This window comes from Hypanus sabinus, unplaced genomic scaffold (genome assembly GCF_030144855.1).
Source record: "Hypanus sabinus isolate sHypSab1 unplaced genomic scaffold, sHypSab1.hap1 scaffold_400, whole genome shotgun sequence".
Lineage (NCBI taxonomy): Eukaryota > Metazoa > Chordata > Chondrichthyes > Myliobatiformes > Dasyatidae > Hypanus > Hypanus sabinus.
In genome coordinates, this window is record NW_026781285.1 from 144,109 (window position 1) to 171,892 (window position 27,784).

The 27,784-nt window shown below is 44.9% G+C and overlaps 1 long non-coding RNA gene and 1 pseudogene across 1 annotated transcript in view; one reads left to right on the forward strand and one right to left on the reverse strand.

Annotated features, from left to right (window-relative positions):
• Window positions 1–27,784, forward strand: part of LOC132388766 (uncharacterized) — a 137,697-nt gene that overhangs the window by 107,969 nt on the left and 1,944 nt on the right. The window contains exon 2 of the long non-coding RNA XR_009510333.1: window positions 26,874–26,967. This is a non-coding gene — a long non-coding RNA (uncharacterized LOC132388766). The remainder of the gene's footprint in view (window positions 1–26,873; window positions 26,968–27,784) is intronic.
• Window positions 15,382–16,984, reverse strand: LOC132388758 (zinc finger protein 229-like; annotated as a pseudogene).

Here is a 27,784-nt window from a genome sequence, read left to right on the forward strand (position 1 = left end):
GAACATCTATGGGGGCGTCGTCATTAAATATCGATTTCATTGGGGAAGTCCCTTTTGATTTATTTGTGTGTGGAAAATCAGCAGCGGATGCTGATTATTGTTTGGAAGCGGCAACCTCTGAGGCATTAGAGGATGCCAGAAGGATTGAGTTGTTGAGTCTTGTTAGAAGGTTAAAACTTGTTATGTTGAAATTGACAATGAGGAGGGCACAGTTGCAGAGGATAACAGCTGAACATTATGTTTCTGAGAGTGTGTTTAAAGTGGAGGAGTTGGAGGTGTTTCCTGAAAGTAAATCTAGTGAGCTTGAGCTCCAGTACGAGTGAGAAAAATTAAAGATGGAGGCTGCGGAAAGGCAGAGGCAGTTTGAGGCTATCGAGGCAGAAAATCAGAGAGGAGGCAAAAAAACAGAGGGAGGAAGCAGAAGGACAGAGGCTATTCGAGCTGGAAAAGATACAGTGGTTGCAGCAAAGGGGTCTAGCGTTAGACTCTGGTGATGAGTTTGAGGCCAGTCAGGAAATTAAATTGGTACCTCCATTTGATGAGACAGAGGTTGATAAATACTTACAGCATTTTGAGAAGGTTGCTTAGAATTTAAAGTGGCCAAAAGAGGGTTGGTTCTCTTACAAAGGGGGAGGCTTAGCAAGCCTATTCTGCTTTGACAGTTGATGAAGCAGCTGATTGTGACATAGTGAAACAGGCTGTGCTCAAAGCTTATGAGTTGGTCCCAGAATCATACAGGCAAAAGTTTAGAAATTTGTGGAAATCTGTGAACCGGACATATGTAATTTGCTTATGAGAAGTCTGTGTGTTTTGATCGCTGGTGCACATATATGATGATATATATGATGATGATAAATATATGATGATTTTAATAGCTTGAAAGAGTTAGTTTTAATTGAAGAATTCAAAAAGTGTGTCCCTGATGACACAAAAACATATTTAGATGAAAAGGATGCTGCCACTTTGCAGGAGTCTGCTAGATTAGCAGATGAGTTTGCTTTAACTCATAAGTTTAAGTTTACCCAGAATAAGAGCTTCCAAAAGAGTAGCAGGGATCACCAGGGTAAACGCGAAATTATAGCTGGGACTAGTGACAAGTGTAAGGATGAAGGGAAGCAGTTGAAAGAGAAATATTCTGGTCTTGCTTGTTACTATTGTAAGAAAGCTGGTCATATGATGGCTGATTGTTCTGTCCTGAAGAAGAAAAAGGAAAAGGTGTCAGTCCCGAATGCCTGTGATCAGTCTGTTTAAGCACCTATAAACCCACAGGGTTCTGAACATTCTGTTGAGGCTCAGTTATGGACTGAGAGTTCTGACCGAATTAAGAAGGCTTTTGATCATTTTATGTCAAATGGGTTTGTATTAGTAAAGGAAGGGTGAACCCAAGAACCAGTGAAAATTCTTCAAGTTACTGGGGATTCTCAGTCACTTATATTAGACAGCGTTCTAAAGTTTGGTGATGAGATTTAACACTGGTGAGGTAAATCTTATTAAAGGCTTTGGGGGTAGCATGGTTTCTGTGCCATTGTACAAGGTAAATTTACTGTCAGGGTTGCTTTTGGGACCTGTTAAAATCGGATTATACTCCAGTTTACCATTGGAAGATGTTGGTTTGCTGTTCGGGAATGACCTAAAATTGTTCCTGCAGTGCTTTTGACAACTAAGACAACCGCTGACGACCCACAGATGGATTTTAACATTTATCCTTCCTGCGCAGGAACTCGAAGTATTGCTAAGAAGTCTGCCGATGCAGACGGTTCTGTGCAGCATGATTCTGATACCCATGATAGCCAACATCAGGATTCAGGTTATGATGTCAGGGAATTTCTGCCTTCATTGTTTCAACAGGATTCAGGTCGTAAGTCTGATGAGAAAGATTTATCCCTGTGTAGGAAGGAGTTTATAGCAGAACAGAACCGAGACCCTGAGATTGAAGCTTTAAAAGAAACAACTTTCTCAGATGATGAGATTAAGAAAGTGCCAGCAGGGTATTATCTCAAGGATGGAGTGTCAATGAGGAAGTGGAGGCCACCTGCTATACCAGCGAGTGAGGAATGGGCAATTGTTCACCAAGTTGTAGTTCCTAAAGTTATATGGCTGAAATTTTAACTTTGGCCTGCAGTATGCCATCAGGTCGACATTTTGGAGTGAAAAAAACTGTAAACAGTTATGAAATAATTCTACTGGCCTAATTTGAGGAAAGATGTTGTGACCTTTTGCAGAATCTGTCACACTTGTCAAGTTGTGGGTAAACCGAATCAGGTCACGCTAGTGGCCTCACTCTGCCCTATACCTGCATTCGGTGAACCCTTTTTAAAATTTATAGTGAGGGGTCCTTTGTCCTTGTTAAAGGAACAGTGGATTGATGGGGATGTACATCTTAACTTGTTAGACATTGTGTAGAAGTTCAAGAATAAACTACAAGTCTGTAGTCCAGTGAGACAAAACTTAAAGATTTCTCAAAACAAAATGAAGTGTTGGTTTGATAAGTTGGCTTTGGAAAGAAAATACCAGGTTGGGGATAAAGTGCTTGCCTTATCTCCAATATTGATGAATCCACTTCAGGCTAAGTTCAACAGACCGCATGAAATAGTCTCTCAAATTAATGATCTGAATAATGCTATTAAAACACCTGACCAACGTAAACTAACACAGGTGGTGCACATAAATATGATAAAGGCTTATTTTGACAAGCAGGCTCCATCTGTGAGTGTTGTTGTCAAATCATATGAATCTGGCAACCCTGAGAATGAAACAATTGACTTGTCTGAGACTTTTCACAAGCCAAACATGGTCCCAGTTAGGCTAATGAACTCAGTTGTTCCAGAAAACATTGTTAACAAGTCAGCTCATCTGCAGCCAAGGCAACAACAACAGCTGAAGGAAGTAAGCCTGATGTTTAAAGATTTATTTCCCGATGTTCCCAAGCAAACCACGGTCGCAGTACATGATGTAGATATTGGTCAAGCCAAACCGATTAAACAACACCCATATTGTATGAACGTTGAAAAATGTTAAATTGGCTGAGCAAGGAATTGAATATATGCTGAAAATGGTATGAGTCCTTCAGCATCAGATTGGAGCTCACCCTGCATTATTGTGCCTTATCCTGATGGTGGTGTTAGATATCGCACTGATTATGGGAAGGTAAATTCAGTAACAAACAGATTCCTCTCCTATCCCTAGGGAGGATGATTGCATCATTAAGGTTGGAAAAGCTAAATTTCTTACAAAGATTGATCTGTTGAAAGGGTATTGGTGTGTTTCATTGACGGACAGAGGTAGAGAAATTAATGCATTTGTGACACCTTCTGGGTTGTGTGAATACAATGTTTTCTCTTTTGGAAGGAAAAATGGTCCAGGATCATTCCAGAGAATGATTGATTCTCTAATTCGAGGGTTAGATCATACAGATGCCTATATTGATGACTTAGCCACAGGGAGTGGCACTTGGGAAAAGCATATCACTGCAGTCGAGAAGCCGTTTGACAGGCTTTCTCAGGACAACCTTACAGTTAGCTAAGAGTGAATTTGGCCATGCCACTGTGACCTGTCTTGGCTATGTTGTTGGTCAAAGCAAGTTGGCTCCTGTTCGGGCAAAAGTCCAGACAATTTCTCAAGTTCCTATTCTGACTGCTAAGAAGACTCTTAGAAGGTTTCTGGGAATGGATGGATATTATCGTAAGTTCTGTAAGAACTTTGCTGCTATTGCTCTTCCTCTGACTAATCTCCTGAAGTAGCGTGAAAAGTATGTTTGGACTGAACCTTGTCGGGAGGCATTTGATCGATTGAAAGTTACTATTTGAGATTAGGCCAATCAATGAAGTGTTGTCAGCCAATTTCATTAGCAGGTTGGAGCTGTGGGTGGCAACACAGTGTTATAGGTGCACAGAGAGTAAAGGAGTGGGCCAAAGAGACAACCCTGTGGGGTATGTGTGCTGAGGGTCAGAGAGACAGAGGAGATGGAGCCCACTCTTACCACCTGCCGGCGATCTGACAGCAAGTCCAGGATTCAGCTACACAAGGCAGGGTGAAGGCCGAGGTCTCTGAGCTCCTTGTCGATACTTCACGCCTTCGTCTGGCTACTTCTCTGCCCATGACTGCAAGGAACTGCAGAGAACTTTGGAGAGCAGAGAACATCAGGGAAACAAGCCTCCCCTCCATGGACTCTCCCTACACTTCCCCTCCCTCGGAAAAGCAGGCCATGCACTCAAAGAACCTCATAACCTGGACATTCTCGCTGCAAACCCGCTCCCCCATCAGGGAAGAGATACAAAAGCCTTAAAGTGCGTAACACCAAGCTGAAGGATGGCTTCCTGTCTGCAGTTATAAGCCAAATGAATGATAAAATGGACTCGACCTCACAATGTAACTCGACGTGACCCTGCACCATATGTCTATCTGCACTGCACTTTCTCTGCAGCCATAATGCTTTGTTACAGTTATTGTTTTATCGTATATCAGCTCGATGTACCGTTGTAATGTATCGATCTGTGTGGATGGTACGTCAGGGAAGATTTGAACTGTCGTTCAGTACATGATGATAATAAACAAATTCCCCATTTTAATTGTGTGCAAATATTAGACAGACTGAGCTTCTGCTCTGGAACCACAGAAGGAAACTGAACAGTTCTCTTTCTGAGGAACGCAAGTAAATAGAAAAGGCTTTAATCTCTCATTACGATCTGCTGTAAGTGGGATCAGGTGACTGGTGGTGGGTCTCCCATATTAATATCAGAATCAGGTTTAATAGCACCGGCATATGTCATGAAATACGTTCAGAAGTAGAACCTAATTTTTAACCATAGATTTTAACAATTGTGATTTAATATAAGAATATAAATATCACATTGTTAAATTATATAAATAGTACAAAATGAAAAAAAGATGTAATAAACTATTTTAACTGTGCCGACTGTTTGACTGACTGGGTTGTTGCTTTGGAAGTAGTGGAGTGAAGCTTAACTGAACTGCACACATTTATGAGAAGCTCAGATAATTATAAATGCTAAATTCTCACATAAGTGTGTCAGACACCCAGAAACATCGGCAGCACTTCAGCAGGTAAAAACAGTGGAATGAAACATGCTGAAAATATTGCCGAAAAAAAACCATATTGTCCACCACAACGAGAGGACGTGACAGATCCGGTGCTCACCGCCTTGTCTGAACGGGGAAAGATGAAGCTACACGTACAGGTAGAGCAGTGACCCGCAGATGCTGCAGATCTGCAGAAAACGTGAACAGGAAACGGGATCACATGGCCGCTTTGGTCTCTCACCCCAGACAGATGTCCGTTTACCCACTACTCTGTGGAAAGACGCAAACGCCGCTCACATCTCCACTCACCTTAAATGTATTAGACATTTCAACCCCCAGGAAAAATATATCGACTGTCCACTCTATCTATTCCTCTCGTAATCTTATAAACGTCCATCCAGTCTCACCCCAGCCTGCGCCGCTCTGGAGAAAACAACACAAGTTTGTCCAGCCTCTCGTTATAGCTCATGCCCTCTAATCCAGGCAGTGTCCTGGTAAACCTCTTCTGCGCCCTCTCCAAAGCCCCGACATCCTTCCGAGAATGTGGGCGACCACAACTGTATGAAACACTCCAGATGTGGTCTAACTAGTTTTATAAAAATGTGTTCCAAACTGTGGCGTTTTAGAAACGAACCAGCAGCACTAGAGTTCACACTGGAGTCTGGTTTTGATGTTAAAACCATTATCTTTAGTAGTATCGACTTATAATATAGTAACTTAACGAAATGAAGGGAAGTTAACAGTGTTATGTGTATATGTGTGTAAATATATCTCCCAGACTATCGAGACTGAGGGAACAAAGCTTAGAGTCTTGAGATGGTAAAGTAGGAAAGTTCAGTAATCCACGGAATAAACGATGGGAGAGAGATATTTGTAATCCAGGGTGAAACGTAGGGAAACGGCCGTTACTTCAACCAACCGCCGTCGAAGTTCTTATCCGCTGAATCTGTCCAGATACGAGTCATCAGCGAAAGTGACCTATCACAGGAATGCCGTCTTCCAGGGGTTACCACAAGAACATGCCCAGGCAAGGGTTAACACAAGATATTCCAAAACCCACTCCTATGGATTATACGAAGTGACAGCCACACACATTCGTTGCGGTTCTCTGTACCGATGATCAACCCACTCTTGCGGGCATAGGAGAGTTCCAATCCTCAGCTGCGACTAACTGAAGCGATCAGCTTTTCCAGTCTTTCTCTCTCTCTCTCCCCCTCACCCCCTCTCCCCCTCACCCCCTCTCCCTCTCTCCCCCTCTCCCCCTCTCTCCCTCTCTCCTGGCCGACTGCCTCTCTCTCTCTGATGGTTCAGTCCACAGTCAGCGCTGTCAGCCTGTGACTGACGTCATAGTCCCGCCTCCTCACGCCGGCGCTCTTAAAGAAAGTCTCAGTACCACCGCAGGCTCGTAACAGCCGCAACACAACTTCCCGACTTTTGAACTCACTGCTTCAACTAATAAAGACAACCATGTCATTTGCCCTCTTAACCACCCGAACAATCTGTGCAGTCTCTCTCAGGGAGCGATAAACTTGGAGTCTAAGATCCCTCTGATCATCGACAATGCTCAGGGTTTTGCATTCAACAGTGTACTGTCTCATACATTCGACCTACCGAGCTGCCAAGATGATCATCACTAATCAAATCTCACTGAGATTTCTCAGGTCCTGTTGAATTTACTGCCAAGTGCTCAAGTACGGGAAGGTACAGGGACAGAGAAACACTGACGTTGCAGCATCACAGGCAAGTACATTCAGATAATACGCGGAACACAAATTATACGATTCTCTGTCAGTAACAATCTGTAAATATGTTTTATGTCATTAACGATATTTAAAGTACATTGTGTCATGATCAATACTAAAATGTGCATTTGTGTCAATAACAGACTTGGAAATGTTGAATTTGTTCCCTGTCTCCATTCCTCCTGTAATCCACAACCAGCTCCTTTGTTTTCGTTACAATGAGGGAAAGGTTGTTTTCTTGACACCACTGTGTCGGGGTGATGACTTCTTCTCTGTCGGCTGCCTCGTTATTATTTGGGATTCGGCCGATCAATGTAGTGCCGTCAGCAAATCTAATTAGCAGATTGGAACCCGCCACTGCAGCCCCACAGTGCACTATGTACTGATTGCAAAGCTACGAAATTGCATGTGAATGGCCTCCCCTCCCCCAACTCCACTCTTTCTGCCTCACCAGCAGACTGGGACATCTCACATCTCGCTGCCTGCGCCAGGACATTAAACTGTGAACAACTGTGGTCAGGGACTGCTCTCTGGGGTACTCCAAACGCTACCTCCTTCCAGTCTGAAAATGACCCACTCATCCAGACACACACTACCGGCAGTTTATCGATCTCCAACGAAAAAGCTTAATCACCTACTCCCGATGTTCAATACCATTGCTGACTCTGAGTTTACCACCGTCAAATGCCGGGAGGGACATAATAGTCAGAAAGTCTCTAGTCACAGCCGTGTAAATAAAATGTGATCTCAGTAGGTGTGTGGCGCATGCTCAGAATGCGAAGGAGACAGACAAACTGAGCCAAGTCACAGACTGATGAAGGGGAGGAATGATCCATTTTGACACAGAGAGGGAAGCGGAGAGTTTGATGTTCTGCCTGATGCCGGAACTGTGGCCAGTTAGAAGATGAAGTCTTGATCCTCCAACTTGTTTTGAACTGTGAAAATGTTTTATTTATCAGAAGGCACCATGGAGACTAAAGTTATTTGAGTTGAAATGTTGTCCTTCACCCACCGACGTGCTTTGTAAACTTTTAACAGTGTGGAAAAGGCAAAGGACTTGTCTATGGGACTGTCAGTATCTGTCAGTTCACCAGCGCTTGAATGCCGCCGATCCTTGAATGTGGAGGCGGAGATGCTGGAGAAGACAGCGCCCCACTCGCTACAAGGAGAGCCCGAACACGTGTCCATGTACGTGATCTGATTGGATACATCGCCATGACGTTCAGAGCACTGTGACGTCATTCACTGGCTCTCATTTTGGAAGGGATTCAGTCGGCCATCGCAGATACACCGACAGCTTCGCTCTGGGAAGCGGCCGTTCACCTGCTCCGTGTGTGCGAAGAGACTCATTCAGTTAACCCACCTTGTGATGCTCCGGTGAGTTCACAATCAATAGAGGCCACATTTCTGTCCGGAGTGAGCATAGAGTTTTACTCAGTCATCCCAGCTGCTGCAACACCAGCAACTTCACATCAGGGAGGAAGTTCAAATCAGCTCCGTGTTAAATGTTTAACCATCACGGTGACTGAAGGCAGCTGCAGGTTCATGAGGGACTGTTACTGTCAGATTCTGCAGTTCTTGCGGCTGCTCATCGCACCCAGGACTGAACCCTGGTCCCTGAGCATTGGAGGAGTCTGTTCTGCTGATGTTAGTCTTAATCTAGACTGGCTTTTAATATTGTGGATCTGTGAAAGATAAATCAGTTCTGTATCAAATCCCCTGTCTCAGGTACTTACTATCTGTACCACTCTCACACTGTACACTAAGAGAGGCCACTCAGCCCATCTGGTCCCTGCCCAAGTTTCTGTTTCATATCAGTATATGCCGTTCCCCTCTCACTCTCCCTGAGATTACAGGTTGCAACTAGTTACCACTCTGTGGGATAGGAGATTTCCCTTGAATTTCATAAAATCACAGAAATCTATAACATATAACCGATGCTTTGGCCCAGAATGTTGTGCCGACCATGTAACTTACTCTAGAAAATGCTTAGAATTACCCTACTGCATAGCCACCCATTTTCCTAAGCTCCGTGTACCTATCTAAGAGTCTCTTAAAAGACCCTATTGTATCCGCCTCTACCACCGTCGCTGGCAGTGCATTCCACACACACATCAGTCTGCTTAAAAAGAAATTAGCTCTGACATCTCCTCCGTACCTACTTCCAAGCAGCTTAACCGATTCCCCCTCGTGTTAGCCGTTTCAGCCCTGGGAAAAAGCCTCTGACTATCCACACGACCAATGCCTCTCATCATCTTATACACCTGCATGAATTCCCTGCATGATTTTCTCCGGGCTGAACAAGACGATGTGCTCACGGTGGTTGTGACGTTCTTCAGGGCTCCGGACGAAGTTGGTTAAACTCCTTCTTCTCCGCTCTTTTCAACGTTTTGGGCCATTTTCACCAATTTTAAAGGACTGTGCCTCAGACAGCTGGGTTGTTGCAATTGTTACGTACCAGCAGCAACAGATCACTAACGGAGTCTGGTTTCGATGTGAAAACCACTATGTTTATTAGTTTCCACTCCAAATATAAAAGATTAAAGGAAATAAACAGAAGTTAACAGTGTTATGCGTATGTATAGCTCCCACAATATCAAGCTTGGGAAACAATGCTTAAAGTCTTCAGATGGTAAAGTGGAAAAGTTCAGTAATCCACGGAAAATGTGAGTGAGAGGAGAGATTTGTAAATCCACACGAAAATGTAGAGAGAAGGCAATTACGAAGAATTTCACACACATTCCACGCTGGGTAAACGAAATAACAGTCGCCGAAGATCTTATCCGTCGATTAGTTCCGAAATCCACTTAGAAATATCACCAGGTGACAGTCACAGGAATATCGTCTTCAAGTGATTACCACAGAACACCCCGATTCCAGGTAAGGGACAACAAAAGTGATACCACAGGATACTCCAGCAAATCCACACATATGGATGATGCGAAGTAACAGTCACACATCCGTTGTGCACTGCGTGCCGATGATCAGATTAACCCAACCTTTTGGGCATGGAACAGTTGTAGCCTATAGCAGTCACACGCTGAAGTGGCAAGCTGAATTTCCAACAGCTTTTCTTTCTTTCTTTTTCTCTCTCTCTCTCTCTCTCTCTCTCTCTCTCTCTCTCTCTCTCTCTCTCTCTCTCTCTCTCTCTCTCTCTCTCTCTCTCTCTCTCTCTCTCCTCTCTCTCCTCTCTCTCCTCTCTCTCCTCTCTCTCCTCTCTCTCCTCTCTCTCCTCTCTCTCCTCTCTCTCCTCTCTCTCCTCTCTCTCCTCTCTCTCCTCTCTCTCCTCTCTCCTCTCCTCTCCTCTCCTCTCCTCTCCTCTCCTCTCTCTCTCTCTCTCTCTCTCTCTCTCTCTCTCGTCACAGTCCCTCCTCACCTCCTCACTCAGGCAGTTAAAGCGACATTCACAGCGAACGAAACTGCGGTCTCGCAACACAATGCCCCTCTAAATTGTGACAGCAGACTCGTGGGTGAAACTTCGATGGAGCAGAATCAAAAACCAAATTGTTCCCAGCCTGAGTCAGGGGCTCCAGAGAGAGATGGGGTCTCGAGTTTACGAGGAGGAGGAGGAATCAGACCAGCTGGATATGGTTGACCGGAAAAATTGGTGGTTAATTTCTGGAAAATACTGCTGGAAATCAACAAATCAGGCAGCAAATGCAGAGAGGAAATAAATAGACAACCTTTAGACCGAGCCTCTTCAGCATGCCTACACTGTGGACTCCGCTGCTTAGTTGCTGCCTGAACTGCAGAGTTCCTCCAGAATTTTGTGTGTGTGCGTCTCTGTATTTCCAGCAACTGCAGAATATCTTGTGGTTTATACCTGCGTTTTACTTTGGCATTAGCTACAAGTTGAAATTGAGTATATTGTTTCTGGAAGCCGCTTTCTGCGTTAAAACAGCAGCAGATTTCTCTATACACACAGGAAAAAAACTGAGATATGGACATTGATCCGCTGCTTGCAGAAATCTTAGTACCTGGGGCAGAAGTGAGGATACATGCTTTTACCAAGGAGAGAAGGTGTTTTTGAAGCTGAAAGGCCTGAAGGTAGATAAGACACCGCAGAGTTCAGAAAGAGGTAGCTGAAGAGATTGTGAAGGCATTAGAGTCATAAAACACTACAACACAGGAAAATGCCATTCGGCCAGTCTAGTCCGTGCTAAAGCATTAATCTTCCGAGTTCCAATAACTTCCACCTGGACCATCGCCCTCCATATGCTTCTCATCCAGTGACCTAAGCAAACTTCTCTTAAAGATTACAATCGTCCCTGCCACTTGCCTCAGCAGCTCGGTGCACACTCTCCCCGCCTCTGAATGAAGAAGTTCCCCCTTAGTTTTCTCTTCAAGTGATGAGTAATGATCTATCAACAAATCACTAGATTTTGGAACGGTTCTGGTGGACCAGAAATTTGCAATGTCCACTCCACAATTTAAGAGGAAAATTATTGGACAGTTATTATTGTTTGGACAGTTATTATTATTGGACAGTCTGACCTTAGTGGTCAGGAAGATGTTAGAGTGTACTAAGAGTGTGTTTTTTGGGTACTGTAATTGGGGAAACATGATGAAGTAGGCCAAAAGTCAGCCGGATTCCTTCAAGGAAATCTTGACTGACAAATCTCTTGGAATACTTTGCGGAAATAACAGGCAAGGTAGATAAAGCAGAGGCAGTGTATGTTGTTTGCTTGGATTTTCAGATGATCTTCAACAAGGTACCCCAAGCAAGGCTGATTGAAAAAGTAAGGAAGCATGGGATCCAAGAACACATTGCTTTGTGCATCCAGAACTGGCTTGCTCACCGAAGACAAAGAGTGGTTGTAGACTGGTCATATTCTACATGGAGGTCGGTGACCAGTGGTCTGCCTCAGGGATCGGTTCTGGGACCCCTACCCTTCGTGACTTTAATAAATGACCTGGATGAGGAAGTGGAGTACGGTTTAGTAAATTTGCTGATGACACAAAGGTTGGGTTAGGTTGCAGGGGGATATTGATAGTCTGCAACCTGGGCTGAGAAGCAGCAAATGGAGTTCAACCCAAAGAAGTGTGATGTGGTTCATTTGCTTCGGTCAAATATGATAGCATATAGTATTAATGGTAAGCCTCTTGGCAGTGTGGAGGAACAGAGGGATCTTGGGGACGGAGTCCACAGGACACTCAAAGCTGCTATGTAGGTTGACTCTGTGGTTAAGAAGCCATACTGTGCGTTGGCCTTAATCATCCGCAGGCTTGAGTTTAAAAGCCGAGATGTAATGTTGCAGCTATGTAGGACTTTGGTCAGACCCCACTTGGAGTACTGTGCTCAGTCCTGGTCGCCAAACTACAGGAAGGATGTGGAAGCCATAGAAAGGGTGCTGAGGAGATTTACGAGGATGTTGTTTGGATAGGGATAGGTTGAGTGAACTCAGTCTTTTCTCCTTGGAGTGATGGAGGATAAGAGGTGTCCTGATAAAAGTGTCCATGAAAATGAGAGACATTGATCGTGTGGATAGTTAGAGGCTTTTTCCCAGGGCTGAAAGTGCTAGCACGAGAGGGCATAGTTTGAAGATGCTTGGAAGTAGGTACGGAGGAGATGTCAGGGGTATGTTTTTTTTACATAGAGAGTGGTGAGTGGTTGGAATGGGCTGCCGGCAATGGTGGTGGAGGCGGACATGATAGGGTCTTTTAAGAGACTCCTGGATAGGTACACGGAGCTTAGAAAAATAGAGAACTGTAGGTAACCCTTGACATTTCTAGAGCAAGGACATGTTCGACATCGCTTTGTGAGCCAAAGGGCCTGTAACGTGCTGCAGGTTTTCTAAGTTTCTAAGGTGCTGCACGTGAGGCTGCTTAACAGGATCACAGCTCATGGAATTACAGGGAAGAAACTTGTACTGACAAGGGAGAAAGAGTCAGAATAATGTGGGCAATTCTGTTTTGCTGTCGGTAACTAATGCTGTTCTGTAGGGGTCAGTATTGAGACCGCATCATTTCATGTTAAATCTGAATGTTATGGATGACAGAATTGATACCTTGGTGACGAACATTGCGGTTGATACAAAGATAGGTACGGGACAGGAAGTTTAGAGCAAAGCGGGAGTCTGCAGAAGGACTTTGATAGGCCTGGATAATGCCAGCAAAGTAGCAGTTGAAATACAGTGTATGCATGTCATGTACATTTGGTATAAGTAATTGGGCGTAGAAAAAAAATAAATGGGAGAAACTTGAAAAAATTAGAGGTGCATAAGTGCTTGTGAGTCCTTGAGCAAGAGGCCCTAAAGGTTTGCTTGCAAATGGAGTTGATTAAGGATGACAACTGCAATGTTAGCAATATAAGAGCAGGGATGCGATACTATAGCTTTATAACGCATTGGGCAGATCACTGTTGGTGTATTGTGCGCAGATTCCGACGTGTACATACGACTTATTATCTGAGCAAAAGATGTGTTTGTATTTGAGTGGGTCCGGAGAAGTTTCAAAGAATGATTTCAGGAAGACCAAGAGTGGATGACCTGGATGCGGAAGTACGTGGGAAGGGATTCACTCAGTCATCCAACCTACAGAAATTTATCAATATCCACTGCTGCTGATTTCTACACACAAATAAATCAAAAGGGATATGCCCAATCAAATAGATAATTAATCGATCAATAGCCCCCAAAACAACACGGCCCAGCCAGACACATAACAAGTGACTTTACATCTCACAACAGTGGATTCAGTAATGAAACACGTGATTAATGTTGTTGTCCCTCTGAAATCATAAGAAACGCACTAAGGTGCATTTAAATGAGAGCGCATCCCCACAGGTCGTGTCGCACAGACCCCCCTCGCGCCTGACGTCACGCATGGGCTTCCCACACCGGATCAGCCCTTACGTGCACAGCGTCTTACGTCATCCATGCGCTGGTGAGCTCGGGCTTTATCAGTTTAATAGATGGGCTAATAATCACGTGACCAGCCCTCCCCCCCCACCGCTGTCAACAGAGGATTCAGGGGCTGCGCTATTCCCATTCGTGCAAAGCCATGTCAATCACTTGTTACCACCAGTCGCAGAGGTGGACAATTCCAGAGGGCATTACCCCCGCTGAGTTTGCCTCCCGCTCCAGCCTCAAACTCCACATCACAGCAGAGTAAATGTCCGTTTTTTGATTTATTTCCATTTCCCTCCAAGAGAAGTTGGGGCGTTTCTGAAGCGTCTCCTGCGGCCGGAGTCTGATGTGTCGCCGAGAGGTGGAGACCGCTCGGCCCGTCGGTTTGATGCCAGTTCCCTGGGGAGGGAGAGGAGGGATTTTATTGAAAGGAAAAAGATGGTGTGAGAGGGAGCAGACAAGATGTTTGTCCCGGTGGAAATCTGTGGAAATGTCTGAGCCCACGGTGGTGGCGAGCAGAGGGATTCACATAGGGGGGGAAACACCGACAGACGGTTGTCCTGCAAGTGGGGCCAATGACAGGGGTAGGAGGTGAGTGGTTGGGGCAACACGGGGCTGCGGATGATGGACATTTTTTTGCACAGAGGATTAAAAAAAGTGATTGGAGAGTATTTGTTATAGAGAGTGCAATGAAGTTTCAACAGACTGATCCCTGAAATGGTTGGGTCATCATATAAAGAAAGATCAAATGTGATAACCCTTTCATTTAGATAATCGAGGACTGAGAGTTGAACACATTGCAATGCACAGCATTACCGGTTGAAACAGGGATCTCAGTCTCCGAGAAAGGGGGTGGATGCCTATATTTTATAATAAAACCCCTAATGGTTTACCTTTACCTCCTTTCCCAGTTTTATGCTTGCCCTAGTCCGTCACACCCCCTTACCTGCTTAAGATTCAGCCCATTAGCAACAGTCAGCAATTCATTCTTTTTGGCTTTTCCTAATGCCTTAGGGGTTGGCACTTCCAGAAATTTATAAATGTCCATTGCTGCTGATTTCCACACACAAATAAATCAAAAGGGATTTACCCAATCCAATCGATAATTCATCGATGAATAGCCCCCAAATTTGTTCATAACCCAGACGCAGGCCCCAAATTTGTTATGAACCATAATGCTTTAGAAACAAGCCAGCAGCAATAGACTACACCTCGAGTATGGTTTTGATGTTAAATCTGTCTTTATTAGAATCTACTTGTAAAATTGCAACTTAAACAAGATAAACAGAAGTTAACAGTGTTAAGTTTATAAATGTGTGTAAATATAACTCCCAAACTATTGAGCTCGGGGGAAACAAGGCTTACAGTATTGAGATGGTAAAGTATTAAAGTTCAGTTCAACTACAGAATAGGCGATGAGAGAGAGAGACTTATAATCCAGGGTAAATGGTGAGAGAAGGCAAATATGTAGAATTGCACAGGTTCCACGGTGGTAAAACGAGAGAACAGTTGCTGGAGATTTTATCCGTCATTGTTCCAAATCCACATACAAATAATCATCGAAAGTGACTTGTCACAAGCGGTATCATCTTCGTGAACTACCACACCACAGCCAGGCAAGGGTTAACACATAAGTGGTCTCCACAGGATGCACCAAATCCGATCCACTCTTAAGGATCAAACGAGATGACAACCACACATTTGATGTACGGTGAATCGATAATTAACCTGTCCTTGTGGGCATAGGAAAGTTCCAAACAGTGACCCTTGGCCACTAGTTCCCTGGTTTCGATCCTTCCATTTTTCCTCCTTTGTCTCCGTCTGACTCTGAGTGTCTGTGTCCTCGGTTAAAATTAAACAAGCTGCGAGCAATGAAAACAAGCTGCAAGTCAGACTGAGTCAGCATCCTAATCTCTGTCTCTCTCTCTTAAAATGACAGTCCACCGCAAACGAAACCCAGGGATTCATAACAACGACCAGTCCCCACTGTGAACTGACTGCTGTGCCAGTTGATGTGATGACCGAGTGATTCCTATCCCACAGTCTGAGCAGGTGAATGCCTTTTCCCCAGTGTGAACTCGTTGTTGACTCTGTAGGTGGGATGACTGAGTGAATCCTATCCCACAGACTGAGCAGGTGAATGGCTTCTCCCCAGTGTGAAATCGCTGATGACTCTGTAGGCTGGATAACTGAGTGAATCCCTTCCCACAGACTGAGCAGGTGAATGGCATCTCCCCAGTGTGAACTCGCTGGTGACTCAGTAGGGTGGATGACCGGGTGAATCCCTTCCCACATACTGTGCAGGTGAATGGCTTCTCCCCAGTGTGAACTCGCTGATGATTCTGTAGATTGGATGACTGAGTGAATCCCTTCCCACAGTCTGAGCAGGTGAATGGCTTCTCCCCAGTATGAACTCGCTGATGACTCAGTAATCTGGATGACTCAGAGAATCCCTTCCCACAGACTGAGCAGGTGTATGGCTTCTTCCCAGTATGAACTGACTGGTGTGCCAGTAGTTGGGATGACCGAGTGAAACTCTTCCCACAGTCTGAGCAGGTGAATGGCCTCTCCCCAGTGTGAACTCGCTGATGACTCTGTAGGCTGGATAACTGAGTGAATCCCTTCCCACAGACTGAGCAGGTGAATGGCTTCTCCCCAGTGTGAACTCGCTGATGACTCTGTAGGCTGGATAACTGAGTGAATCCCTTCCCACAGACTGAGCAGGTGAACGGCTTCTCCCCAGTGTGAACTCGCTGATGACGCTGTAGGATGGATGAGTGAGAGAATCCCTTCCCACAGACTGAGCAAGTGAATGGCCTCTCCCCAGTGTGAACACTACTGATGACTCAGTAGGGTGGATGACTGAGTGAATCCTTTCCCACATTCTGAGCAGGTGAACGGCCACTCCCCAGTGTGAACTCACTGACGATTCTGTAGTTGGGATGACTGAGTGAATCCCTTCCCACAGACTGAGCAGGTGAACGGCTTCTCCCCTGTGTGAACTCGCTGTTGACTCTGTAGGTGGGATGACTGAGTGAATCCCTTCCCACAAACTGAGCAGGTGAATGGCCACTCCCCATTATGAACTGACTGATGTGCCAGTAGTTGGGATGACTGAGTGAATCCTATCCCACATTCTGAACAGGTGAACGGCTTCTCCCCAGTGTGAACTCGCTGATGATTCTGTAGGTTGGATGACTGAGAGAATCCCTTCCCACAGACCGAGCAGGTGAACGGCTTCTCCCCAGTGTGAACTCACTGATGTCTCTGTAGGTTGGATGACGCAGTGAATCCCTTCCCACAGACTGTGCATGTGAATGCCTGCCCCCTGGTGTGAACACGCTGGTGTGCCATTAGGTCAGATGACTGAAAGAATCCCTTCCCCGAAATTGAGCAGATGACCAGCCTCTGCCCAGTGTCATCTGACTCGTGTGTCCACAGGTGGGATGCCCGACAGAATCCTTTCTCACACACAGAACAGGTGAATGGCCTTGCCCAGTGTGAACTTGATGATGTACCTTCAGTTGAAATGACCGAGCGAATCCATTCCCACTGTCTGTGCTGGTGAATGGCCTCTCTCCTGTGTAAAATGCCGGGCTTGTTAGTTGGTCAGATGACCGAGTGAATCCCTCCCCACAGTCTGAGCAGGAAGGATGGTCGATTGAATCCCTCGCTCCACTTCTTAAATATCTAGACAGAGACAAAAAAACTGTTGTGCCGTGTTTGAGATTCCTGGAGACATATTCCTTCCCATTTTTAACCTGTAAAAGATTTACAAAATCCATCAATGAGCTTAGGACAACAGTTTAGATGAGATTACTTGAGTTGCCAAGATTTGATTTGGTATCACACTGTTACAGTGAGGTTAAACCCAAGTTGGAAGATAAATCATCTCCTGACTGGGCAGAGTGCTAGTATCTGGAATGACCATCAATTCCCATATGCGTTTCAAGTTCCAGCTCCTTAAAGTGCAGGGTTACAAGCTGCAGCTGGATGCACTTCTTGTAAGTGAGGGCATCAGGGACACTACAGTCTCCCCATCTTCCCTCCAATACCCCCTCTAATTTGTAATAACCAGTGTGTACATAAATCTTGCACTGTGCATTTTTTTTACCCAGTGACAAGATGTGCACGGTGAATTTTATATAGAGAGGTATTCATTTTCACAGCTAGAAAATCACAGTCAATAGGAACTTTGATCTCCTCTGGGTTCAATCCAGTTCATCTACACTCTCACATAACCTATGTAGCAGGCCTGTAATGGGTAATGAAGGATTTTCTCACCAAAGTTTTTGCATGTTGTCCCTATGTTGTTTGCTTGCTAAGTTATGCTTTAACAAGTCAGATTTCCAAATATCATTCCACTTCTTCCCACTTGCAAATTCTCCAGCAACTTTTGCAACACCAGAATACACACAAGTATCACCAGTTTCTGTATTCTACATAAATAGAGCCCCTGAACCCTCCCCCCCCCAATGAATGACAGTGGTGAACTCAGTTTCTATATTCCCCTGAAGCCTCCCCCAATTCTCCAGCAACATTTGCATCGCCACAATACACACATCAGACAGAGACTGACAGTGGTGAACTCAGTGATTGCAATGCCAATGAATATGAAGGGAAGGGCAGTAGTCTGTCTCATTGGAGTCTGGCACATTTGTGATGTGAAAGCTACTTGCTGCCCAGGGCAAAGGTGTTTGATATCATTATGTACCCAGAGAGAATGGGACAAAACATGTTCTCACCAGTAGAAAAGTCCAGAGCAATAGGAGGTAGAACAAGCAACAGACACAAAATGCTGGAGGAACTCAGCAGGCCAGGCAGCATCAATGGAAAAGAGTACTAATGCTGAATTCCTCCAGCATTTTGTGCATGTTGCTTGGATTTCCAGCATCTTCAGATTTTCTCTTATTAGTGATTGGAGGTAGAACAAAGGTGATTTTCTCAACTGGTGATGTAAAAGATTTTGTTCCCTTTCTCTGAGTTCCTAATCCTTGCCTTTATTATAGCTGGAGCTCAGCTCTGTCTGAAAGATCCATCGGTTCCCATTCACTCAGCAGCCGGAAGCTCCCCGGGGCCCGTGTACGGATCGTGGAGCTGAGAGCCAGGGACAAGAGCAGGACTGTCCCGGGATTGTTGGCCACGGTGTCCAGATTTCACAGGAATTGTCGCGAAGTCGGTGTTTAAGATAAAAACACGGAGAATCGCTATTACCTGCACCTGACATTTTCAAACCCTTCTGTGTACTGCGCATTTCATCAGCGCCTCAGTACCGCCGAAATTCTTAACGCATGGCCCTATGGGTAATCACGGTGCCATTAAACATTTCTGCCAGCACCGGTTCAATGCCCATGCCTCATTTTTTTTTATATAGTGTGTATAGAAAAATCTGCAGCTGTCTTAATGCAGAAAGCGGCTCCCATAAACAATATACTCAATATCAACGTGTATCTAACGCCAAAGTAAAATGCAGTTATAAAACACAGGAGATTCTGCAGTTGCTGGAAATACAGAGACGCACACACACAAAACGCTGGAGGAACTCTGCAATTTAGAGAACAACAAAGCAGCGGAGTACACAGGCTAGGCATGCGGAAGGGGCTCTGCCTAAACATTGTCTTTTTAGTTCCTCTCCACATTTGCTGCCCGAAATTAACCACCTTTTTTTCCGGTCAACCAGTTTCCAAATGTTTCTGACCTTTCTTTTGTAGCCATATCCTGCTGGTCTGATTCCTCCTCCTCCTCCTGGTAAACTCTAGACCCCATCTCTCTCTGGAACCCCAAAGCCCTGACTCAGGCTGGCAACTTTTTAGTTTTTGACTCTGCACCATCGGAGATTCACTTGCTAGTCTGCTGTCAGACTTTAGAGGTGCATTGTGTTATGAGACCGCAGGTTCGCTTACTGTGAGTGTCACTTTAGGTGCCTGAGTGAGGCGGGACTGTGACATTAGACACAAGGAGAGAGAGAGAGAGAGAGAGAGAGAGAGAGAGAGAGAGAACGTCAAAACCACAGTGAGCTCATCCTCTTATTCAGCCCGGAGAAAATCATGCAAGAAATTCATGCAGGTGTATAAGATGATGAGAGGCATTGGTCGTGTGGATAGCCAGAGGCTTTTTCCCCAGGGCTGAAACAGCTAACACGAGGGGGAATAGGTTTAAGCTGAAAAACTTAAAACGTGCTGTAGTTCATCCATGCAATCTTTAAATGCTTGCCATTGCATATGAATGTTGTGGAACCAACTAGAGAGCAGGCCATTCTACATCGGGTATTGAGCAAAAAGGAAGGGTTAGTTAGCAATCTTGTCGTGCGAGTCCCCTTGGGTAAGAGTGACCATTATGTGGTTGAATTCTTCATTAAGATGGAGAGTTACATAGTTAATTCAGAAACAAAGGTTCTGAACTTAAAGAAAGGCAACTTTGAAGGTATAAGATGTGAATTAGCTCAGATAGACTGGCAAATGATACTTAAAGGGTTGACGGTGAATATGCAATGGCAAGCATTTAAAGATTGCATGGATGAACTACAACAATTGTTCATCCCAGTTTGGCAAAAGAATAAACCAGGGAAGGTAGTGCACTGGTGGCTGACAAGGGAAATTAAGGATAGTATCAAGTCCAAAGAAGAAACATATAAATTAGCAACAAAAAGCGGCATACCTGAGGACCGGGAGAAATTCAGACACCAGCAGAGGAGGACAAAGGGCTTAATTAGGAAAGGGAAAAAAGATTATGTGAGAAAACTGGCAGGGAACATAAAAAATGTCTGTAACAGCTTTTACAGATATGTGAAAAGAAAAAGATTGGTCAAGACAAATGTAAGGACCTTTACAGTCAGAAACAGGTGAATTGATCATAGGGAACAAAGACATGACAGACCAATTGAATAACTACATTGGTTCTGTCTTCACTAAGGAGGACATAAATAACCCTCCGGAAATAGTAAGGGACCGAGGGTCTAGTGAGATGGAGGAACAGAGGGCAATACATGTTAGTAGGAAAGTGGTGTTAAGTAAATTGAAGGGATTAAAGGCAGATAAATCCCCAGGGCCAGATGGTCTGCATCCCAGAGTAGCCCAAGAAATAGTGGATGCATTAGTGATAATTTTTCAAAACTCCTTAGATTCTGGATTAGTTCCTGAGGATTGGAGGGTGGCTAATGTAACCCCACTTTTTAAAAAAAGGAGGGAGAGAAAAACCGGGGAATTATAGACCGGTTAGTCTGATGTCGGTGGTGGGGAGAATGCTAGAGTCGGTTATCAAAGATGTGATAACAGCACATTTGGAAAAAGGTGAAATCATCGGACAAATTCAGCATGGATTTGTGAAAGGAAAGTCATGTCTGACGAACCTTATAGAATTTTTTGAAGAAGTAACTAATAAGAGTCGATAGGGGAAAGCCAGTAGATGTGGTATATTTAGATTTTCAAAAGGCTTTTTACAAGGTCCCACACAGGAGATTAGTGTGTACACTTAAAGCACACGGTATTGGGGGTATGGTATTGATGTGGATAGAGAATTGTCTGGCAGACAGGAAGCAAAGAGTGGGAGTAAACTGGACCTTTTCAGAATGGCAGGCAGTGACTAGTGGCGTACCGCAAGGCTCAGTGCTGGGACTCCAGTTGTTTACAATATATATTAATTATTTAGATGAGGGAATTAAATGCAGCATCTCCAAGTTTGCGGATGACACGAAGCTGGGCGGCGGTGTTAGCTGTGAGGAGGATGCTAAGAGGATGCAGGGTGACTTTAATAAGTTAGGTGAGTGGGCAAATTCTTGGCAGATGCAATTTAATGTGGATAAATATGAGGTAATCCATTTTGGTTGCAAGAACAGGAAAACAGATTATTATCTGAACGGTGGCCGTTTAGGAAAAGGGGAGGTACAACGAGACGTGGGTGTCATTGTACACCAGCCATTGAAGGGAGGCATGCAGGTACAGCAGGCGGTGAAAAAGGCGAAAGGTATGCTGGCATTCATTGCAAAAGGATTTGAGTACAGGAGCAGGGAGGTTCTACTGCAGTTGTACAAGGCCTTGGTGAGACCGCACCTAGAGTACTGTGTGCAGTTTTAGTCCCCTAATCAAAAGGTTCACCAGATTGATTCCTGGGATGACAGGACTTTCATATGAAGGAAGACTGGTTCGACTAGGCTTATACTCACTGGAATTTAGAAGATTGATGGGGAATCTTATTGAAACATATAAAATTCTAAAGGGATTGGACAGGCTAGATGCAGGAAGATTGTTTCCGATGTTGGGGGAGTCCAGAACGAGGGGTCACAGTTTAAGGATAAAGGGGAAGACTTTTAGGACCCAGATGAGGAAAAACGTCTTCACACAAAGAGTGGAGAATCTGTGGAATTCTCTGCCACAGGAAACAGTTGAGGCCAGTTCATTGGCTATATTTAAGAGGGAGTTAGATATGGCTCTTGTGGCTAAAGGGATCGAGGTTATGGAGAGAAAGCAGGTACAGGGTTCTGAGTTGGATGATCAGCCATGATCATACTGAATGGCGGTGCAGGCTCGAACAGCTGAATGGCCTACTCCTGCACCTATTTTCTATGTTTCTATCCACCGTCAACCCTTTAAATATCATTTGCCAGTCTGTCTTAGCTACTTCAAGTCTCACATCATCAAAGTTGCCCGTCGTTAATTTCAGAACATTTGGTTCTGAGTTAACTATGTCACTCTCCATCTTAATGAAGAATTCCACCATATTATGGTGACTCTTACACAAGGAGCATCGCATGACAAGATTGCTAACTAACCCTTCCTCATTGCTCAATACCCAGTCTAGAATGACCTGCTCCCTAGTTGGTTCCTCGACGTGTTGGTTCAGAAAACCATCCGGCACACATTCTAAGAAATCCTCTTCCTCAGCACCCTTACCAATTTGGTTCACCCAATCTATATGTAGATTGAAGTCACCCATTATAACTGCTGTTCCTTTTTTGCACGCATTTCTAATTTCCTGTTTAATGCCATCCCCAACTTCACTACTACTGTTAGGTGGCCTGTACACAAATCCCACCAGCGTTTTATGCCCCTTAGTGTTACGCAGCTCTACCCATATCGATTCCACATCCTCCAGGCTAATTTCCTTCTTTTCTATTGTGTTAATCTCTTCTCTAACCAGCAACGCTACCCCACCTCCTTTTCTTTCCTGTCTATCCCTCCTGAATATTGAATATCCCTGGATGTTGAGCTCCTATCCTTGGTCACCCTGAAGCCATGTCTCTGTGATTCCAACTATATCATATTCATTAATAACTATCTGCACATTCAATTCATTCACCTTATTACAAATGCTCCTTGCATTGACACACAAAGCCTTCAGGCTTGTTTCTACCACACTCTTAGCCCTTATACAATTATGTTGAAAAGTGGCCCTTTTTGATTTTTGCCCTGGATTTGACTGCCTGCCATGTTTACTTTTCACCTTCCTACTTTTTGCTTCTACTGTCATTCTTCACCCCTCTGTCTCTCTGCACTTGTTCCCATCCCTCTGCCACATTAGTTTAAATCCTCCTGAACAGCAGTAGCAAACGCTCCCCCTCGGAATAGGAAGACGGACAGCCCTCTGTGATTCCTGTGTATGCTCCCTGGAAGCCTCAAGAAATGATAATGATCATGAATCAGGCCCCAGATAGAAAAGAAAAAACAGCACAGTTTGCTCAGTGTGTCCACAGTACTACACAAATGTTTAATGCGACTCCTCAAGATTTAACTGCTGCATGATTCTCTCAGCTGATGAGAGGCAAAAAGGGAAGGCGGAATTGAGAGACAGGAGTTCCAGCTATCAGGAGTAACAGGTGGAAAACCATAATGAGAATGAACAGACAGACCAGATCATTCAAGCCTTTGAAAGGTCTCTCCAACAACCTGTAAACATCACTAAAGTACTTGAATGCAAACCTGAGCCTGGGGAATCGGGACCAGACTATTGGGAGTGACTTGTGTCCTGCTACGGCACCTTTGCAGGAGACCAAGCCTTTAATGATGGGAATTTTTCCCCCGAGTTCAATGCCCTACTGCTCCAATGCTTACCAACTAAGTTAGCCAACAGGATTAAAACAAATAATATGGATTGGCCTGACAATGACCAAAATCGAATGCGATGAGTTTTGACATATCATTAGGACCCAAATTTCGAATCCCGATCAACCCTGAAGGGAACTAATATTAAAGGTGAATATGCTCAGCGGGAAGGACGCGAGCGGGCTATATCTGAGGAACAGAAATGGGAACAAAAACCTACCAAGTGACAGGTGGGGACAACAACCCGTTTAGAAATTGACAAGAAGATCCTTGCAACCATGACTGCCAACCCTCAGGAAGAGCCCAATGTAATATTGCAAGTTGCTGGAAATCCAGTTCCATTTATGATTGATATGAGGGCAACCACAACCATTCTCGATCAGGAAATAGTATCGGAAAAGGGATTCCAGCTATCAGACGCTACAATCACTCTGTCAGTGTTCGAAGGCACGGAACGTACGTATTCACGTACCCAGCCACTGCAGGTGGAATTCCAGGGGAACCAGTGTGAGGTTTCATTTACTGTCACCACCAGACGGGGGTGTAATCTCGTAGGGAGAGACTTGCTCTGTCTGTTGGAAGTTGAGATTCTATGCATGGACAAGGATATCATGCTGGAACTGCGAACAACTGATAGCTTCCTCTGACCACCCAGTGGTGGGCACTTTATCTGGACTCCAGTACATTTGAACCCCTTCTTCCAGTGGCCGACTCTCATGTGACTCTGTGCTATGACCCTACGTGGTGCTCAACTGAGGAAAGCCAATATTATGCACCCCGAGGGACAGAAATTCCCAGTCACGGTGATTGGAGAGGTTAAAGGAAGAGACTGCATTGCATTTCTGGCCGAGGTCCCAGATTTCTTTTGGCGACAGACAGGACTGGAGGTTCCCAATACCACCTTCAGGGTCTGACCTGGGTTCAAGCCAATGAGCCGAGTGCTCCTGGCCTACACCATGACGAAACAGGCCTCCAGCACCAAGGGAGACTGGCAAGACTTGGCCGTGGGCCAACTCCGATACTAGAAGGAGTCTGAGGTGAAGACGGGACATCTGGTAAGACATTCTTTTAATAGTGACTGAACCCAAGATGTTGTACCCCATCTCTGGGCAATTTCAGTCCATGAAGTCCGCCCTCCTGTCTGGATCACAGTGAAAGAAGGACAGACTCTCCCAACCATTCTGCAATACCCTCTCTAGCCCATCCGGATCACTGTGAAAGAAGGACAGACTCTCCCTTCCATTCTGCAATATCCCCTCTAGCCCGTCCGGATCACAGTGAAAGAAGGACAGACTCTCCCATCCATTCTGCAATACCCCCTCTAGCCCATCCGGATCACTGGGAAAGAAGGACAGACTCCCATCCATTCTGCAATACCCCCTCTAGCCCGTCCGGATCACTGGGAAAGAAGGACAGACTCTCCCATCCATTCTGCAATACCCCCTCTAGCCCATCCGGATCACTGTGAAAGAAGAACAGACTCTCCCATCCATTCTGCAATACCCCCTCTAGCCCGTCCGGATCACTGGGAAAGAAGGACAGACTCTCCCATCCATTCTACAATACCCCCTCTAGCCCATCTGGATCACTGGGAAAGAAGGACAGACTCTCCCATCCATTCTGCAATGCCCCCTCTAGCCCGTCCGGATCACTGGGAAAGAAGGACAGACTCTCCCATCCATTCTGCAATACCCCCTCTAGCCCGTCCGGATCACTGGGAAAGAAGGACAGACTCTCCCATCCATTCTGCAATACCCCCTCTAGCCCGTCCGGATCACTGGGAAAGGACAGACTCTCCCATCCATTCTGCAATACCCCCTCTAGCCTGAGGCAACGTTTTATGAGGATGGAAGCTCTTTTGTGGATCCAGCAGGGAAACGATGCGATAGTGACAGACAGTGAAGTAACTGAACAGGCCTCTTTTGAAGCAGCTGTCTCCGCCCAGAAGGCTGAGCTGTTTGCTCTGACTCGTGCCTGTATCCCAGCAACAGACAGAAGTGGGAACGTTCACCCAGACTCCCATTATGCATTTGGAATTGCACATGACTACGGGGCTCTCTAGGAACATGGGGATTCTTGACTTCCTCTGGCCACCCCATTAGTAATGACAACTTACTCACTGTTCTGCAGCTACCTCGAGTTTTGTTCTTCTCAGGGGGACGCCTCTGAGGAGGAGTGAAAACTGTGGTCCCATATGGGGTGCAAGAAAGTCCCCGGCCTAAGTTTTTGGATCACCTAGTGGGACAGGTTTGTGTTCCAACACAATTTTTACCAATACAATTTTTGACACACCTGGGAAAGGAGGGAATGGTTGGTAACCTGTACCCTGCACATCGGGTACGACTCCCTTGACAGGTGGATCTTTTTCATGTCTACAAGTTGATTTTATTGAATTGCCTAGAGTACATTGCTATAGATACTGCTTAGTTATTATAGATGTGTTTAATAGATGGATTGAAGCTATTCCAACTACCATTAATACTGCTGTGACTGTTGTGAAGGTATTATTATGGGAAATAATTCCCAGGTACAAGCCAGAGATGCTGAGTTCAACAATGGCCCACACTTTATGGTGAAAGTAAATGAAGGAGTATGTAACAAACTAGCTATCAAGCAACAATTCCACTGTGTACACCACCCACGGGCCGCTGGCAGTGTGGAAAGAGCCAATGGCACTCTGAAGAGTAAACTGGCCAGACTAACAGTGGAGACTGGACTCACTTGGTTGAAGGTCCGACCATTAGCCCGATTCCACATGAGGGTTACCCCACAGAGGAAAACAGGGTTGTCACCAGCTGAAATCATTTCTGGACGGCCCATGAGTACACCCTGGGAACAAAGTCTCAGGATTAAAGCCAAAGTGTATAAGAATAAAGAACCTTGGTTCTCGATGGATATTGGAACTCTGATAAAGAAGAGAGAGATGTATGACATGTGTAAGAATCAGGGAGCAAAGAAGGTACTTGAGGGGTATAAAAAGTGCAAAAAAATACTTAAGGAAGAAATCAGGAGGACTGAAAGAAGACATGAGGTGGCGTTGGCATTCAAGGTGAAGGATAGTAAGAGCTTCCACAGATATATTAATAGCAAAAGGATAGTTAAGGGATAAAATTGGTCATCTTGAAGATCAGAGTGGTTGGCTATGCATGGAACCAAAAGAAATTGGGGAGATGTTAAATGTTTTTTTTGTGTCTGAATTTACTAAGGAAACTGGCATGGAGTCAATGGAATAAGGCAAACAAGTATTGAGGTCATGGAACCTATACAGATAGAAGAGGAGGAGGTGCTTGCTACCTTGAGGTGAGTAGATAAATCTCCAGGACCTGACAGGGTATTCCCTCGGACCTTGAAGGAGACTAGTGTTGAAATTGCAGAGGCCCTGGCAGATATATTTAAATGTCGTTATCTACGGGTGAGGTGCCAGAGATTTGGAGGATAGCTCATGTTGTTCCGTTGTTTAAAGCAGGCTCTAAAAGTAATCCAGGAAATCATAGGCTTGAAAGTTTGATGTAGGTCATGGGTAAGTTATTGGAAGGAGTACGAAGAGATAGGATCGACAATTATTTAGATAGACAGGGACTTATTAGGAAGAGTCAACACGGCTTTGTGCACGGTAGGTCATGTTTAACAAATATATTAGAGATTTTCGAGGCGGTTACAAGGAAAGTGGATGAAGGCAAGGCAGTGGATGTTGTCTGTATGGACTTCAGTAAGGCCTTTGACAAGGTCCCGCATGGGAGGTTAGTTAGGAACATTCAGTCACTAGGTATACATGGTGAGGTAGTAAATTTGAATGGGAATTGAGAAAGGGAGAAGTCAGAGAGTGGTCGTGGAGGATTGCTATTCTTGAGTGGAGGCCTGTGACAGGTGGTGTGCCACAGGGATCAGTGCTGGGTCCATTGTTATTTGTCATCTATATCAATGATCTGGATAATAATTTGGTAAATTGGATCAGCAAATTTGTTGATGATACAAAGATTGGAGGTGTAGTGCACCGTGAGGAAGATTTTCAAAGCTTGCAGAGGGATCTGGACCAGCTGGAAAAATGGCAGATGGAGTTTAATACAGACAAGTGTGAGGTATTGCACTTTGGAAGGTCAAACCAATATAGAACATA